At 39.1% G+C, this 19,696-nt stretch overlaps 1 protein-coding gene and 1 long non-coding RNA gene across 2 annotated transcripts in view; one reads left to right on the top strand and one right to left on the bottom strand.

Annotated features, from left to right (window-relative positions):
- RBPJ (recombination signal binding protein for immunoglobulin kappa J region) overlaps positions 1 to 19,696 on the bottom strand; it is a 225,233-nt gene that overhangs the window by 113,887 nt on the left and 91,650 nt on the right. The window lies entirely within an intron of this gene.
- LOC113924505 lies at positions 83 to 7,761 on the top strand. The gene is made up of 3 exons (XR_003520692.1): positions 83 to 1,258; positions 7,444 to 7,561; positions 7,659 to 7,761. It is a non-coding gene; the product is annotated as an uncharacterized LOC113924505 (long non-coding RNA).

Raw genomic sequence — 19,696 nt, 5'->3', positions numbered from 1 at the left:
CGGGCGAGCCCTCAGTGTGGTCCATGGGGAGTGTTCCGGTTATCCGGGTTTTGGGACGCGCCCTGAGGGACGTACGTGGAGACTGAGGAAAACCGGAGGGGATTACAACGGGGACGGGGAATGGAGGGGTCAGGAGGCGGGGCCGAGGGGAAGGGAGGAGGGGTCCTGGGAAAATCTGCCGCGTTTCACAGGCCTAGATGAAACACCTCCTCAAATGGGTGTTTTCCAAGTGGCTTCCCGCTCACTCTGGTTCCCAGCCCTTTTCATTCATTCAGACGTTCATTGGACACCTCCCTTATGCAAATGTCTGCGTTAGATGCTGGAGCTACAGAGATGCCTGGAGTTCGGCAAGTGACAAACCTAGAACTGTCTTCGCTCTCTTCGACCCCCCCCCCATGCTTGCGCACAGACAGACAAGATGACAACGTGGGCTGTGACCCTTCAGAGCTCTGTAAATGTAAAACTTTCGCAGTTGAGCTCTGAGGACTTAGCTTTCTTCTCCTTGGGTGTGAAATGAGGTCAGGCCAAGGCCTCTGGCAAAGACACCCCTAATGTCCACCTCGTATATGCATGCCAGAGCGCCGCGTAGTTTTCTCCAGAGGTGAAAACTGCGTTGGAATTGAGGCCCCACTCGCACTCAAACCAGAGATGCCCCCGGGGCAGAGAGCGGCCTGCTGTGTGAGCCTCCTTAGCACCTCATCGCCGTCCCCAGCCGTGTGTGAACCCAGGTGGACTGGGGACAGACACTGCTCGGGTCCTTCCGTGGGCCTGGCATAGTCGAGGACGCTGGTCGCTGCCCGGAACGCACTTCAGGCAACTTAAGCCTGGAAACGCCGGAGCAAACTTAGTCCGTCTGGGCATTTAATAGAAAGGAGAAGGGCTCGAATCCTGACCCCTCCTTCCTACCTGCCACATCCCTTTCTCCACCTCGCCACCCCCGCCAGGCTTGCCCTTTCAATTCCTAGAGTTTCCCAGATCGAGCTCTGCCTCCTGTAGGGAGCCCCAAAACCCGGAGAACTGGAATTCGCTGCCGGAGACCTGCTGAAGGCGCTGCAGGATTGGCGCGGCACTCGCGAGCGGCACTGCGCATGTGCCCAATGCGGGCAGCCCAGTCTCACGCTACACCTCCTTCCCACCGCCTTCCACTACTCAGCTCAGACACAACACGGGCCGTGGGAAATTTCCTAAACCTCGCGAGAACGCGCCCACTGTTGCCTATGCCTTCGCCCCCAAATCTCGCGGAGCCCAGGCGGGACAGGTGTTTGTCTAGTGCAGCTCCAGGCGCTGTTCGTGCGGCGCGTGTTCGGGCGGCGGGCGCGGGCGGGGTGGGAAGGGAGCGGCTCGCCGAGGAGGCGGGGCGGGTGAGCGCGTGGTGGGGAGCCGCTGGGAGGGGGCACGGCGTCTTGCATACACACGCCGCGTGACACTTTGTGGAAGAAAAATGGGTGGTGGGGTGGGCGGGCTGTAAAGGAAGAAGGGGAAGCCAGGAGATTAGAAACTCCTCTTGGTGTAGATGGTAAGAGGTCAGACTGTAGGGCAGGAGGAGCCCCAGGCCGATCCCCTGGGGAGGTTTCCTGTCGCCTTCCTCGAGCCTGGTACTTTCCTAAAATGTGTTTGACGCCGCGCCCCCGGCCTCCGGGAGCTGACGGCCCCCAGTGTTGGGTTTGAGTCATGCCTCTGAGTCACCTAGTCTGGCCACCACTTGGTTTAAAACGAGTTAGGATTTCCTTAGTTACTCTCTTGTAGCTATTGGTTGTTTTCTTTCTGATCTACCCGCTGGCATCGCGAGTGGAATAGGGAAAAAATACGGCTCTCTGCGCTCTTGCCATGTTGCCCAGTATAGATTCCGTCCCCCATTCAAGGACACAATTTAAAAATTTCTTTCCCCTAATCTCTTCCTAGCCTTTTGAAGTAATTCGTATATGTGAGTTTCTGTTCTTGTGTTTTGTTTTCCTTTCCTCCCGCTAACAAGAGTTAAAATAATGGCTTTTCTTTCCTTCACTTTCCATGCGTTTGCTGAAATATTCATTCCATCTTAGGTATTGTTTCATCAGATGTTTTAGCTACGACTGTTTTAAGTGTATCCTTCTCTTGAATTATTTATTTGTCCCGTGCATTCCTGGTTACATTCTTCAATCAGGCACATTTCAGATTGCCCTGGTATGGTTTCTTTACCAGCCCAGCCTGGCATTTTCTAGGAGCTGGGGGCTTGGTGATATCACAGACCCGCAAATGTGGAATTGAATTGTTTTGATTTTTGGAGGACAGGGAGTCCTCTAATAGAGGCTCATGTTCTGCTTGTTATGTAGTGGACAAGAAATCAAGTTTTTGAGTTGTTTTCAACGTTTTAGTTATGTGTGATGATATGTGTGTGCATTTTCCTATCCCTTTGATTAAGTGTTTGACACAGAAAAAAAAAAGATATAAGGACATTTAATACAATAGCTCACTACAAGTCTGCTTTGGAACAGGGTAGCTCAGGAGGACAATGCCCATGGGCAGATTCCTTAAAGTCTTCATCCCAAGAAGGCATTTCAGTCATAGTCTAGTCCAGGCCATTAACTTAATTTGGAACACTGGCCATCTGAGAACCCCAGCCACAGAAAGCCATGGTAGCCACAAGCCAGATCACAACTCATCTTCACCCTAAAACATGATCTGCCTGCAGTCTTTCCCCAATCCAGTAAATGACAACTCTATCCTCCTTCTTTAAGCCAAGAACCTTGGAGTTATTCTTGCTTCCTTTTCCTCTCACATCGAATGTCCTGTCTAACCAAATCATGCCAGCCATTCCTTCAAAACAGACCTGTAGTCCAAATATTTCTACACCATCATGGCTCCCAGCCCACCGTGACCCATCTCCTTTCCCACCTGGTTTACAGAAAGTCTCCAAACTGGTTTTCCCTTCTTCCATTCTTGCCCTCTCTCAGCCTGTTCTCAGTAGGGCATTCAGAACAACCCTCTAGAACTTTCCATGGTTTTCCTATTTCACTATAAGGACCTACACATCTGACCTATTTCAAATCCCCTGACCTCCCTGACCTCACCTCCTCCTCTTCCCCTTGCTCACTAAGCTCTAACCAGCAGTCTAACTTGCTGTCCCAGGACATACCAGACACACTACCAACTTCTTTTGCTCTTTTCCTTCAGATATCTTGCTCATTTTTTTTCACTGCTTTCAGATATTTGCTTAAATGTCACCTCAGCGAGGCCTTTTGTAACCACCCTCCACGAAGATGACTCCTCATACTCCCTATTCCCTCCTCTATTTTTCCCAAGGCATTTATAAATTAACATACCATGTATCATACCTGTGTATTGTGTTTACTCTCTGCCTCCTCCCATTATAATGTAATCTTAATAACGACAGGGACTTTTGTCTATTTTGTTCATTGTTTAAACCTAAGCCACTAGAACAATGCCTCGTGCCTGGTAGGTGCTCAGTAAGTATTTGTAGAATGAACAGGATGTCTCCCACTCTACAGCAGAAGAGAAATGATTCTGAAGACTGGCAAAGCCTTCTAGGGTTGAAAACAGTATTGGGGTTAGACCAACAATAAATGCTGCAGCGCCAGCCTGTCTGGGGAAAGGAGATCCTATAGAGCAATCATCTACGTTGACTTAATGCAAAAAAAAAAAAAAAAAAAAAAACTTGCTCCTGGGTTAGGAGCAGTAGATGAATCTACACTTACTTGAAAGGTTTCCTTTGTTCATTTTAGAACCTCAGGAAAGAAAATACTATCGGCAAGGGGTGCCTGGGTGGCTCAGTCGGTTAAGCATCTGCCTTTAGCTCAGGTTGTGATCCCAGGGTTCTGGGATGGAGTCCCACATCGGGCTCCCTGCTCAGCAGGGGAGTCTGTTTCTCCTTCCTTCCCCACTTGTGCTCACTAGCTCTCTCTCTCTCTCTCAAATAAATAAATAAAATCTTAAAAAAAAGAAAATACTACTGGCAAGATATCAAGAAATAGGTATTCACATATGTTCTATTGGGAGTGAAAATGGGCATAATCATTATGAAACCATTTTTCCAAAACTTGTCACTACCTGTTAATCCTACCATTCCACTTTTGGAAATCTATCCTACAGTTAGACTCACACGTGTATAAAATTACCTATATATTGCAGCATCATTGATGGTAGAGAATACTGGTAACAACCTACACATCAATCAAGAGGTGTCTTATTTTAAAAAAACAATCATACCTGAAACGAATATAACACTGTATGTTAACTATACTGGAATTAAAATTAAAAACTTAATTTAAAAATCATGATATATTCTCAGAATTAAATAGTATGCATCTGTTAATAAGCTGAGGCTGCTTTTTATGTACTTATATGGAAAGATAACAAAGTTTAAAAAGCAAGGTACAAAATAGCGTTAGATGATAAATACATACTTATTTGCCTCTGTGTATCTAAAATGGCTCTGGAAGGGCACACTAGAAACTGTAAGGGACTCAGTGGTTGGAGGGTGTGGTGAGGAGGTGACTTATCTCCCAGTCAGCTGTCTTGGATACTTGGAATTTTGTACCTGGTACATGCATTGCCTATTCAAAATACAAAACATAAAAAAGGGAAAACGGAAGAAAAGGATTAAATGTGCAAGAAGAAAAAAAAATTGAAAGAATGAAATTATTTCCTTGGTTCTATCTCCTGGTGGTGAGGATTCAAGACGTTTATTACATCATGAGATGCTAGAACATTATTTTCTAATAGAAATGATGGACTTGACCTACCATCTCAGTACAATTAACTGCAGAACTGTCAGTACTTTACTCCAGTCACTGGGTAACACTGAACTCACAAGCAAGTCCAAACAGCAAGTTTAGAGTCCCTACCACTTCATGTTAGGCATGATCTTTGGTGGTTTAAAAAGTTAGATAAATGCAGAGATCTCAGGGGACTCCCTCGCTAACAGTACACAGACCAGTTGCAGTGTAATTCTAGGATAGATCAATGAGTTTAAGGGCATTGGAGTACAATGGAAGAAGCACCTAACTCTGGACTGATGGACCCCAGGAAAACTTACAGAGGACTGTTGAACTGACTCTTAATAGAGGGGGAGTTTAGAGGACCATCAAAGGGAGAAGAAGCATGAGAAGCACAGGAAACAACATGTTCAGGCTCTGAGGTGTGAAAGGGTATCTTGTACTCAGGGGAACTCCAGGTGGGGGTTTGGTGCGTGTAGAAGCAGGGGTTAGGCATCCTAAGCAGGGTCACAAGAAGGATCTGGAGGAAGGTCCTCAAAACTTGGCATCAGAATCCCCTGCGTCCCACTCCCTAAGACTCTAAATGAGTAAATCTGGGCTGAACCTGGGAACAGGCATTTCTAGCAGGCTGGTCAGGGACTCTGATGCAAATTGTCCATGAGCCAAACTTTGAGAATCTTTGTCGTAGGGGTTAGACGTAATCTTTCTTCAAGAGTTTAACATTAAAGGGGGTAACAGCATATGGTTTCTTTTTTTAAAAAACAATAAAGATATTTAAATATTAAAAGGAATGAGTTTCAGATCCCCTTAGTGTGTATGCAATGGGCATGTGAAGCAGTTAGTGGCAGTAAGATAAGCACATTCATGAAGGGGGCATGCTTTGCTGGGGTGGCTTAAACCCAGTGGCACATTTCAACATTGCTCTTATTCAAAGACTAAGTTACACCATCTTCTATTAATGAGACACAGTAAAACATTGAATATTTTGCTGGGCAGCCTCATGATGAAGAACATGGGTTCCGGCACCACATTGCGTGGGTTCTGGCTCTAAGACCTTAGGCAAGTTACTGCCTGTTTTTAATGCCTGAGTTTCCTCTCCACAAAATGGAGATAATAGCACCTGATTCACAGGGTGGTCGTGAGGATTCAAGACGTTTATTACATCATGAGGATTCAAAGTGTTGAGGATGTCTAAATCATTTACAATGATACCTGTCACATAACTGCTGTGGTAGTGTTAGTTTTTATCATTATTATTTTTATTCAATAAATCTGTAAGTTGCATTCATCTAATAAAGATATTTCACATGCTTTGCAAGAATTTTCAACACTTCAAAAATCAGTGTTTAAGTTGCTGAATATAGTGGTGATTTTATCCAGATTGCTGTTAATTCATTTCTTTATTCTATCCCACTCAGAAATGGCAGTATCACTGTTATTATTATTCAACTTTAAGAGGTGCACACGTCCAAAAAGTTTGGGAAACCTCCTGTAGATGGCCAATGAGAGCCTCTCGGGCTGGAAAGCAGGGTTTGATGTGATTGGATCATGAGGTAGTTGTAAGTCGGTCAGTAAAGCCTTACTGACAACTCATATTAGAAATTAGGAACCTACAGGGTACCTGGGTGGCTCAGTCGTTAAGCGTCTGCCTTCGGCTCAGGTCATGATCCCAGGGACCTGGGATTGAGCTCCACTGGGCTCCCTGTTCAGCGGAGAGCCTGCTTTTCCCTCTCCTACTTCCCCTGCTTGTGTTCCCTCTTGCTCGCTCTCTCTCTGTCAAATAAATAAATAAATCTTTAAAAAAAATTAGGAACTTTTTCAGAGAAAGAAGATACCATATGATTTCACTCATATGTGGAATTTAAGAAAAAAAACAGATGAACATAGGGGAAGGGAAGGAAAAATAAGATGAAAACAGAGAGGGGGACAAACCATGAGAGACTCTTAACTATAGGAAACAAACTGAGGGTTGCTGGAGGGGAGGTGGGTGGGGGGATGGGGGTAATTGGGTGATGGGCATTAAGGAGGGCATGTGATGTCATGAGCACTGGTTATTATATGCAACTGATGAATCACTAGCATCTACCCCAGAAACTAATAATACAGTATATGTTAACTAAATTGAATTTAAATAAAAAAATACAAAAAAATTAACAACTTTTACTCCAGAGAAATTTTTGTATTTTTTTAAAATTTTATTTGTTTATTTGAGAGAGAGAGAGAGAGAGAGAGCATGAGCAGGGGGGAGGGGTAGAGGAAGAGGAAGAAGAAGACACCATGCTCAACAGGGAGCCTGACTTGGAGCTGAATCCCAGGACCCCGGGATCACAACCTAATACAGAGGCAGACGCTTAACCAATTGAGCCACCCAGGCGCCCTACCCCAGAAAAATTTATTAACTTATGGTTTTCATTCATCTTTATAAGCATGAATCCCCCCTTTCTTAATAACAGTACCCCCATTGTTTTCTACATGTTAATCAAGGTTAATAAAATGTACAGGAGATTGAAAGAGTGACAAGGATTCCATAAGACTATGTAATTCTAGAAGGAAAATAAGGATTAAAAGAAATAAAGAGAACACTGAAAATGAGTCATGGAGTGGGCTTTAGGAGAACTTGAGGAACAAAAATAAATATTCACTCTTCTCTTACCAATTGTGTTTGATTTTCATAGGATTCTTTGACCCTGGGAATTTGATTTTTTTTTCTTTTTCTTTTTTTTTTTTGCAGGCCCAAAGCTTTACATAACTTGCTAACATGCGCAGCAGTTCAGGAAAGTGAAGTAAGAAAAAGAACGGGCCGTTTACTCTAGTGATGGGAAACGTGAATGGAATCAAATGCACATTTGGTGTGTACAAATCTAATAATTTGTCAAAAGTTTTCATAGCTAATGTAATTGGAAGAAAATGTTTCCATGTGTGATTGATATGCCTTGTTCTTTTTAGGATATAAACAAGAGAAAGCCACTTTTACAAAAAAATGACAAAAATGACAACACTATACAGAAAAAAAGACAATACCACATGAATCATAAAATACCAGTTATTTGTTTACAAGGTAATATATAAAAATTTTGATTTCCTAAACTCTCCCCTTTGTCATGTATCCTATATTGCAGTGGTTTTTGGTTCTGTGTTGAGCCAGTGTTGAACACACATAGTTAAAAAAACAGCTGGGGCGACACCTGGGTGCCTCAGTTGGTTAAGCATCTGCCTTCGGCTCAGGTCATGATCCCAGGGTCCTGGGATCGAGTCCTGTGTCGGGCTCCTTGTTCAGCAGAGAGACTGCTTCTCCCTCTGCCTGCCGTCCCCGCCTGCTTGTACTCCCTTCTCCTCTCTTTCTGACAAATAAATAAATAAAATCTTTAAGAAAAATCAAATAAAAAATTAAAAAACAGCTGGGATATGAAGGAAAGAGCACTGGACTAGTGTACCATGGAGTCCTACCTCCACCACTAGTCAGAAGGCCAACTGTGGGCAAACTAATTTTTTCTCATCTGCTAATGGGGAAGGTAAAACTTCTTGCTTAGGCACATTTTAAGAATCATTTCAGACATCACACGAAATAACTGTGTACACCTGTACACAGTTATTAATAATATAATAATATTAATAACATCTGTAAATGTTACCTCTTTAGGAAATTTTCTCACCCATACTGTTGCTCAGTTTGGTTTTCTTTTGTTGTTTTTGTTTTTTTTTCTATTACATGGACTAGTACTATCTCCCTTACAGATTTGTTGCACAGATCAAACCAGATATTTATGTAGATGATTAAATGGAAAGAATTGTCTCTCAATAAGTTTACTGTATTTATTTTTGGTTGGCACATTTATTTGTAAAAATTTGACTATGGTTATATACGAAATTAAGAGAACAGAAAAAGATCATATGTTTTTCTCCTCTGGCCTGTGTTACTATTAACCTTGGGCACAGATGGCCTTTATCAGTTTTTCAAAGAAAGCTTACCAGAAAGGTTTTACTCTTTGCATCTGTGTTACTTTGTGTCATAGATAGTGTAATGATAAGCATCAGCTGGTAGATATGCCCTTTGTGGCTAGCACCCTTGTCCAAAATAGACTAAGATCAACTTTGGAGCCAGTCTATTCAAGCACTGACAAATAGTAAGAGATATCAACTCCTGTCTTGTGAAATACCTAGCTGGGTCAGAGATAGGTGATTAACCACGAATCCCCTGGAACATCATAATCAAAGTTGTACATTGTCCCTTTTAATAATTGCCATTATATCAGGATGTCCATATATTTTATTTTAACAATTTTTTAACGATTTTAAAAATTTTAATTATGTCAACATGTAGGAATTTAAAAAAAGAGACCTTGTGAAATTACTGGAGGTATCTAAGATAATTTCTAATTATTAGGCTATTAATAAATCTTGAGTATGGGCTTAATTTTATGCAAGAGGTATGTTTGAAAAGTTTCATCTCAATCTCATAATGATATATTTTATTTGTAAAAGGCATTTAGAGAAACTCTGTATTTAAAGGTATCTTTAAAGACTTTGTGTTAGGGGCATCTGGCTGACACAGTCAGTAGAGTGTGCGACTCTTGACCTCAGGGTCGTGAGTTTGAGCCCCACATTGGGTATAGAGTTTACTTAACAAATAAATAAATAAAATAAAAGCCAACATGTGTTTTTAAAAAACTAAATAGAAATTTTAAAAAATAAAGATTCCATGTTACATATTATAACTGGTATTGTCGTATATGTAGTTTTTGCTACTTAAATCGTTATTTAACTAAATTCTATCATGATTAGCATCCTGTGGAAACTAAAATAAGTTATATTAAGGTGTTATAAATATCCCACTAGTGGAAAAAACATTTCTCAAGATCTTAACTACAAATTGCCTCCCATCTAAGTACTTTGGAAAGATTTGGAAATTTATGCATGCTTCTTCTTCTTCTTTTTTTTTTCTCCCAGCTTTCCAAACACTTGGCTTAAATTCTACCCTCAGAATTACTCTTGACTTCAGTGACAGTTATAAACTATCGTCTGGGAGAAGCATTTGGCTCCTACTTCTCAAGTCTAAGGTTCTCCAGAAATGTTCTTATGAAATGTGAATCTGATTTTCATCACACAGTTTTACCTACATAGCATCATATTTTCCTTCACCAGCAAACACTAAGTATTTTATTTTTAACTTAGCAAAACTATGTCTGTATTTGCATGGTACTTTCCAAGTTTCCAAAATAGGCAACAAATCAAAGAATCTAGGCAAAAAAAGGACTTAAGAACTGAAAGATAACTTCTGAAAAACAGATTACATACAGAAGTATTTAGTTTTATGCAATAGAGTGTTTTTGAAAAGTTGTATGCCAATCTAACATGCAGGCAAGCAGCTTTCTATTTAAAGGGATACTATGATACGAAATTTGTGAATCGACAGAAAATATAATTGAGTCTACACTGTCCCAAGCCTTCTCACATATATCATCTCAATCAGTCCTCAGGACAAAGTAGGAGGGAGGGGATTTTATTCCTGGTGTTTTTGTTTGTCTGTTTGTTTCTTTTAAGAGAGAGAAAGAGAGAACGAGATTCCCAAACAGGCTCCACCCCCAGCACAGAGCCCAACATGGGGCTTGATGTCACAACCCCAAGATCATGACCTGAGCCAAAATCATGAATCGGAAGCTTAACTGACTGAGCCACCCAGGCTCCCCTTTATTCCTGTTTTTACAAATGAGGCTCAGAGAGCATGACTTACACAATTTATACCTCTAGAAATGGAGTTTCTGCTTGTCAGTGAGTTTTTTTTTTTACAATAGAAATTCAAATGATTTTATTATTACAACTTGATAGAGAATATCTTATGTCAAATACTCAGTAGCTGATTATGATTTTAATAACTTATTTATGAAAATAAAAATGGTAAGGGATTCAAAAAGATTTATTTTTAAATAGCTATTTATATGAACTAATGAATGGCTAAGGATAGGTAGCCAAGGAAGATACCCTTGTAGATTTTTTGGTATGATCATTATTTTTAAAAATAATTCACCAAAGACACCACAAGAGAAAAACACTGTAAATATAGACACAAAATCCTCAACAAAACCCAGATGGCCCTTACCTTACAATTGTTCAACTTAACAATTTTTTGACTTTATGACGGTGTGAGAGTGATATGCATTCAGTACAAACCATACTTCAAATTTTGAATTTTGATCTTTTCCCAGGCTAGCAATACGTGGTATGATACTCTCAAAATGCTGGGCAGTGCCAGCAAGATGCAACAATCAGCCACACAATCACGAGGGTAAACAACCGATACACTTACAACCATTCTATGCCCATACAATCATTCTGTTTCTCACTTTTAGTATGGTATTCAATAAATTACATGAGATATTCAATACTTTATTATAAAGTAGGCTCTTGTTAGATGATTTTGCCCAGCTATAGGCCAATGTAAATATTCTGAGCATGTTTAACATAGGCTAGGCTAACTAAGCTATAATGTTTGGTAGGTTAGGTGTATTAAATGCATTTTTGGCTTATGATATTTTCAACTTATGTTGGATTTATCTGGACATAACCCCATCATAAATCAAGGAAGATCTATAATAGCAAACATCAAACAAACTAAGAATAGAAGGAAACTTGTTCAACCTGATAAAGGGCATCTATGAAAAATCCAGAACAAATATCATATTGAAAGGTAACAGATTGATGTTTTTACACTAACATCAGGAAGAAGGGAAAGATTTCCATTTTTACCACTTCTATTCAACATTGTACTGGAGGTTCTAATCAGATAATTTGGCAAGAAAATTAAATAAAAGGCATCCAGATTGGAAAAGAGCAAAAATGGGGTGCCCAGGTGACTCAGTCAGTTAAGTGTCTGCCTTCGGCTCAGGTCATAATCTCAGGGTCCTGGGAACAAACCCCACATTGGGCTCCCTGCTTCACAGTGAGTCTGCTTGTCTCTCTCCCTCTCCCTCTACCCTCCCCTCGCTCATGCTCTCTCTGACTCTCTCTCAAATAAATAAATAAAATCTTAAAAAAAAGAAAGAAAAACACAAAACTATTTCTATTTGCACATGACATGATCTTGTAGAACATTCTAAGGACTCCACTAAAAAAGTATTAGAACTAATACACAAATTTAGCAAGGTTGCAGGATATAAGATCAATATACAAAAATCCATTATATTTCTATATATTTGCAATGGGCAAGCCAAAAATAAAATTAAGAAAACAATTCCATTTACAATAGCATCAAAAAGAATAAAATACTTAGGAATAAATTTAATAAAAAAAAGTTCAGTTCTTATGTTTTGAAAACTACAAAACATTGTTGAAAGAAATTTAAAAAGATCTAAATAACTGGAAAGGCATCTCATGTTCATAGATTGAAAGAAATGATTATCAAGATGGCAACACTCCTAGATTGATCAGTAGAGTCAACATAGTAACAATCAAAATATCAACTGTCCACGTTGCAGAAATTGACAAGCTGTTCCTAAAATTCATATAGAAATTCAAGGAAACCAGAATAACCAAAGCAGTCTTGAAAAAGAACAAAGTTGCAAGATTTACTTTTCCCCTTTCCAAAACTTACCACAAAACTATAGTAATCAAGACTATGTGGTACTGGAATAAAGTAGGCATACAAATCGATGGAATAGAATGAGAGCAGACATAAGCCCTCACATTTGTGGTCAATTAATTTTCCAGCGTAAGTGTCAAAACAGTTTAATGGGGAAGAAACAGTCTTCAACAAATGGGGTTGGGACAACTAGATATCTACAGGCAAAAGATTCACAACGTATATAAAAATGACCTTAAAATGGATCAGAGACCGAAATGGGGGCGGGGAGGGGAATGACTGCTAAAACTGTAAAACTCAGACGAAAGCATTAAGGTAAATATGCATGACCTTGTACTAGCAACGGTTTCTTAGACAACAAAAGTATAAGCGACAAAAGACCAAAAAACAGATAAACTGGATTTCATCAAAACTAAACTTTTATGCTTCAAAGAACACTCTCAAGAAAGTGAAAAAGACACCCCACGGAGTGGAATAAAATATTTGCAAATCATATATCTGACAAGGATCTAGTATCCAGAATATATAAACATATATAAATAGATAAACAGTTCTTAAACTGAATAATAAAAACTACAACCCAATTTAAAAATAGGTAAATGAGGGGCACCTAGGTGGCTCAGCGTTGGGCATCTGCCTTCAACTCAGGTCGTGATCCCAGGGTCCTGGGATAGAGCCCCTCATCCAGCTCCCTGCTCAGCAGGGAACCTGCTTCTCCATCTCCCACTCCCCCTGCTTGTATTCCTGCTATTGCTATCTCTCTGTCAAATAAATAAATAAAACCTTTAAACAATATATAAATAAATAAAAATTAAAATAGGCAAATGGTTTAAATAAACATTTCTCCAGAGAAGATATGTAAATGATCAATAAGCTCATGGAAAAATATTCAACATTATTAGCCATCCAGGAAATGCACATCAAAACCACAATCTGATACCATTTCACACCCACTAGGATGGCAGTAACCAAAAAGACAGATAATGACAGATGTTGGCAAGGAGGTACAAAATCAGAACTCTCACACATTAATGTGATGGAAATACAAAATGATGAAGCCACTTTGAAAAACAGTCTGCCAGTTCCTCGAATGGCTAAAGGTAAACCCAGCAATCCCACTCCCACGCGATGGCCAAGAGAACTGAGAACATATATCCACATCAAAGCTTGTACACGAATATGCATGGCAGCATTATTCATAATAGCCAAAAAGTAGAAACAACCCAAATGTCCATCAACTGCTGAATAGTTAAATAAAATGTGGTATATCTATAAAATAAAATATTATATATATAAAATAAAATATTATAGGGGGATGCCTGGGTGACTCAGTTGGTTAAGCATCTGCCTTCAGCTCAGGTCATGATCCCAGGGTTCTGGGATCGAGTCCCGCATGGGGCTCCTTGCTCAGCGGGGAGGAGCCTGCTTCTCCCTCTGCCTGCCAGTCCCCCTGCTTGTGCTCTCTCTCTCTCAATCTCTGACAAATAAATAAATAAAATCTTTAAAAAAAAAAGAAAGAAAAATGTTGCCTAGGGCCAGGGAGTATGGGGGGTGGGGGAGGGGAGTGACTGCTAATGGGTGAAGGACTTTTTCTGGAGTGATGAAAATGTTCTAAAAGTATGGTGATGATTGCACAGCTCTAAATATACTAAAAACCCTTGAATGTACACCTTAAATGGGTGAATTAGGTGGTATGTGACGTGTGTCTCAATAAAGCTGTTAGCCAAAAAAAAAGGCAGAAAAAAAATAAAATTTAACTGTATTCAATTACATGATAATTTTTGTCTTGGTCATATGCTGATATAAATATTCGAGTACAGACAAATAAATAATAAACTCCATAGAAAATTAGGGAATAGTCATCACTATGTCAGTTGATTTACCCTCTAGTTTCATTTCAGAAGTGGACTGATCTTATTTTAAGATGAAAATCATAGTTGAAATGACTGAGTACCAACTTAATCCAAGAACTTACTGTACATGATGATCCCATTTGATTCCCCCACAACCCTGAAGAGGACTCCTAACACCCCCTTTAAGAGCTGAGGAAGCTGTGGCTCGGAGAAAGTAAGTAACTTTCCTTAGCGCGCACTCAGTTACAGAGAGAGCTAGAATGGGAATGCTGTGGGCGCTTCTGACCTTTCCTATAACCCGTCCTATACTAGGCCTGCTGGGTCACTTTCTCTTTCATTACCATTGGTGAATTAAGATCCCAAGGCTGAGACTTGTAGGGTAATTACATAATAGGTATGTTAATGTTACCTTGAGAACCTAAGAATTGGGACACCCTCTCTAGGCGACCCATGAGAGCTGGTGATGGGGGTGGGGAGTCGTGGGGGGTTGGAGTAGGAAATGGAACTTCCTTATTTTCAAATGTGCAGGAAAGGATGAAGAAACTGAAAAGAAAATCCCCAAAGATCCTACCAGCTCTAAAGTTCAGTCAGTTTAAGGCTCCACCTTAATGGCCCTGAAAGTGCTGTGAATACAGGTAACAATTTCTTTCCTCTCCTGACTTGGTCTTGTCCCAGGATCCATGACTGAAGTGTCTCCTTCAGGGCCCCAATGACTACAACTTCATCAGAAAGTGTGTTTTCAGACTTTTTTTTCCCCCTTAGCTGTATTCTGCTGGCAAAATGCATGCCAGAATTATTTAGTTCTTTTTTACTTATTTAGAAAAATTATCCTTAGGCCACATGTTTAATTTCAGTCTACACTATGTCTACTTCTTATCCTTTGCTAAAATTGCCTTTTGATATGAGACAAACTGTAAAAACCACTTTAAGAAATTTTTGATTACTTTTTTAGGATGAATAATATGTACACATGGAACAAAATTTAAAATTTATAGTAGTGAATGCACATAGAGTTGCAGATCTAGCAAATAAAAATATAGGACACAAGTTAAAGTACAGTTAAATTTCAGATAAACAACAAATAAATTTTTAGTATAAATTTGCCCCATCCAGTATTTGGGACATATTTGTACTAAAAATTATTTGTTGTTTATCTGAAATTCAAATGTAAGTGGGTATCCTGCCTTTTAGCTGGCAACACTCAATGGCAGAGGAAAGCAAATATCCCTCTGGCTGTGGTCTCCAGTTAGTTAACCTTTCAAAAGGAAATCCTATAACCAATTTCTTGAGTATCCTTCCAGGAATATTCTATAATTAACTGTCTTTTTTGCAGCAAAGTTATCAAGGCTCAGTACAAAATAGAACTTGGAAAAAAGGATCTAAACCAAATATAACAGTGTCTGTGTTTTTAATTTGGACTCATGACTAAAGGAACATCACAGAGGCCGTGTGATGCACAGGGGAGGGATTTTAGTTCATACCAACTGGGTAACCTTGAGTATGTTCCTTAACGTCTGGGATTGTCTGCAAAAGGAGGTTAATATTAATACTCACCTCATACATTTGTAGTGAATAATAAGTAACACATGTAATATGTATGCAAAGTGCCTGGCCCAAGGTAGCCATAGGATCAGCAAAGCCCCTCTCTGGATGTTTTAGGGTATTCATTCATCTGTAACTTTCTTAAGAAATTCACTATAAAGGCCTCTGTCTGGAAACACGGGCCAGATAAACTAAGTCTGTCTCAGTAGAACCTTCTAAATTTGCCATTGGGTAACTCATTAACTCCGTTTTCTGCCTATTGCCTCTACTTCACCAAATACATCATTCAGGGCGCTGATGGCTCAATTTATTCTATGCATTTTCACCTCATTGAATCTATTCCTCTATCATCCAGGGATTCAAAAAAGTATTTACTGAACACTTACTCTGCAAGGCACTGTTCTAGGTACTGGGGATCCAGGTTCGAGCAAGTAAGACAAGATCACTGCTCTTGTGTTCAGGGATGGAGACAAAGATAATAAAAGGGTAAACAAATAAGTAAGACTATTTTAAATAATGATAGAAATGATGCAAGAAATTAATCAGGAGTGGAAAATGGTAGGGGGAGAGGTAAGCTGACTTTATTCAGACGTCTGCCCTAGTAATAGTAAATTTCTTCCATTGCACTTAAGCTGCTCAAAGTACTTTAACTGTGTCATTCCTTTAAGAAGATTTTGAACAATACCAGTAGAGAGCAACAACCTTTACAATTTTAAGTTCTTTAGACTCAGCAGTATGTAGAGACCAAGGTCTTTCGAAAGTATAGACTTGAGGATTTCTACCCCTTTTTGGAAAATTCTCCATGGGAAAAGGAAAAGTGATGAGCATTCAAATTCTGAATGCAAATTATAAATGAGAAAACCCTCAGGCCAGTTATTCATATTTATAATTCACCCCATCACACACACACACACACACACACACACACACACACACACACACACACACGCAGTGCTGAAACTTAATTCACCCCCATCACTCACACACACACACACACACACACACACACACACACACAGTGCTGAAATTTGGCTGTTTTTACATCCAGATCAGAAGAGGACAAACCAGATTTGAAGCCATCTTTCTGCCTTTTTACTTATGCCAATTAACCTATAATTTTATGCCATTTCCACCCCTCCCCAAATCTTGCTTCTTTATTAAGAAGTTTTCATTTAAAAAAATTACTGTAAAGGAAGTTGGGATATGTTGAGGAGGTTTGGCATAAATAATTCAGCATCATTAAGAAATCACAATATAATAACTTTCAGCTTCATTTTGTCTGTTAGGGTCACATATTATCAGAGCTAATATTCAGAAATAATTACCTATTTGTAGTGGGAGTGATTCCTACATTATTTTTAAAGCAGCCTATCTCTTCTGAGAAACTGCTTGTTGTTTGCCAGGATAATGCAATTCCTGTTTGTGCATTATCAAATTTGTACAATTTAGATGAAGAAAATCTTTTTCCTTGGTTCCTTCCAGTGAAATGATGCATTTTTCATGATGATTAAAAGCAAAACAGCCAAAAATGCTATATTAGTTCACAAAAATTTCTCAGAATAGTGTATTAAAACTGAAACTGACACATTACAGAGGTGGTAAAATCTACTTACATTCTATTGTTTATGGGCAGAAAAAGATTAGATACCATCAGTGTTTTCAGATCTATACGACATGTTAACTATGATATTGGAAATAAGCCTAAAACTGAGTGTGAATCCTCCAGATAAGGATGTTCTTCTAAGTGGGTTTAGAAGACTTGATTAATTATTAGGCTCATAAAATTAAGTTATAAAATGAGAAATGCCTACAATATTATTATATTAAACTTTGCTAAGATAAGAATCATTTTGAAATGTGACTGCTTTCTAGCTTCTTAGTTGACTCTCTCCCCGGCCCCTAAATATTTTATCTTTTGAGGTATAAAGTATATTTATTTCATTGCCTCATTCTTTTTTTAGAGTTCTTTTCTTTCATTTCTTTTTTGGAGGGGAGGGAAATGGGGTGTTTCTACAGGACAGGGTATATATCTTGTGGTACTAATACAACTTTCTCTGTTCTACCTTGGTTCTTGGAAGTCTAGATTTTAAATACTTCTAAAATGGTTAGTCTCAATTTTACTCACACTCTTTTTATAGATTTACTTCTTTTTTTTGAGGGTTTTTGTTTTTTTAAGTTTATTATTATTATTTTTTGTAGTCTCTACACCCAACGTAGGGCTTGAACTCACCACCTGAGACCAAGAGTCACACGCTCTACTGACTGAGCCAGCCAGGTGCCCCAGATTTACTTCTTAAAAGTGCTTTTTTTAGAATATTACTTTGTATGTCAATAACTCCACTGGCCTCCCTGCCTCTAAAATGTGGATTTTCTTGACCTGGTGATATCGATTTTGGTTTTGTGCAGACAACAAGTTAAGTTAAGGCCTTGTCCTCTCTAAAACATGTGTTCACCCCAAATCAGCCTCCACTGTTAATACTTTAACTAATATGTTAAGAAACAGGCTCATCAAGAATACTGCTTTGAACTTAAGTTTTATAGGAATTTATAAACTAGAATGTTTCCTCAAATTATGATTACATTGGGCAAATATTAGTTATTAAGAAGATCCTTTTAATACCTCTTCTTCCTCTTCATTCACTGAAAAGTGTTTGGTCTCTTTTGGGGGGCACACAACCAGTATGGAATGTAGCTTTGCCCATCTTGTGCAAATCCCCTGTAGGGTTTGTAAAACTGCAACCCATAATCCCCTCTTGAAAAAACACACTGATTATTTGTGCTTATGCTAGTTCCAAATATTACAATAGTTTCTGGATTTTTGCCACATTCCTCTCTAGATGGTCATTTGGGAGACTTTGTTTATAATGTGTGTTTTGAATGAAATTTTAAAATTCCAAGACCACAGGATGTAAGACTCAACTGTGGGTTAAACTTAATTTTGCATTTTTTCAAAGAGGCCCTTCTTAGATTACAGCAACAGCAAACATGGAATAGAAAATGAAAGAAGGTATGTTTTTTTCCAAGGATTAGTGTATGAAAGAATATAAGAGAAAGCATGCTATTTCCAAGGATTAGGGAATGTTTTCAAAATGGCCTATAGTGTTTAGCTGATGGCTTAGGTAAATTAAAACATTAAGCTGTTTTATGGATATCAGGAGAAACATTTTCGTTAGTAATTGTGCTAATTGTGATTTTAAAACCAGAAACAAAACCCTGAATTTAAAATAGCACTCCCCGCACCTGGCCCCAAGAAATTAGTTCAGTTCTTGGGGATAAACAGTATAATAACATTTTTAAAAATTTAAGGCAATGTTAAAAATATAAAAGCTCCTTGGGGACTTTTTCCTTCTAATAAATTCTATTTTTCCCCCTTATACTCTGTTTATTTTAGAAACTGATGCTTGTTAAAGAACCCTCAGAGATTTGGGGACAAAATAAATTGGCTTTTCAAAAAAAAAATGTAAATGGAAGCTTCTTGCATCTTATTACAACCTTCAGGAGTTTTTTTTAGCTTTACAAATGATAGACTTAATAAATCGGTGTGTCTGACTTTTGTTGTTTTGTGCTCTGGCTGTCTGTTACCATTTGGATGTATTCTTTGACTCTCCACTCCTTATCAAACAGAAAACAATGACCATAGTAGACAACAAGTTAAGGCCAGCATCCTCTATCAACTGTAAACTGATGGATTTCTCCTCAAGATGTTTCAGTTTACATTCTCTCTATAAATCTCTCTCTCTCTCTCTCTCTCTCTCACACACACACACACACACACACACACACACACCAGTGATTCCTATGACATAACCTTTCTGGAATTCTATAAACACAGGCTATGCAACATGGGTTAACCACTTGTCTAGGAAAGAAACTAAGCAGACAGTCGCCCACAGAACACATCTTACATTTAACCTTCTATGTATGCCAAGAAAGTGATCCAAAAAAGTGATCGTTTTGAGTCCCTGACTGAATAATAACAGGACTTTGAAAACACTATTGCTATTTTAAATGGA

The sequence above is a fragment of the Zalophus californianus genome, chromosome 2 (genome assembly GCF_009762305.2).
Source record: "Zalophus californianus isolate mZalCal1 chromosome 2, mZalCal1.pri.v2, whole genome shotgun sequence".
Lineage (NCBI taxonomy): Eukaryota > Metazoa > Chordata > Mammalia > Carnivora > Otariidae > Zalophus > Zalophus californianus.
The sequence above is the reverse complement of the archived record's forward strand: the minus strand, read 5'-3'. Positions and strand labels throughout refer to the sequence as shown.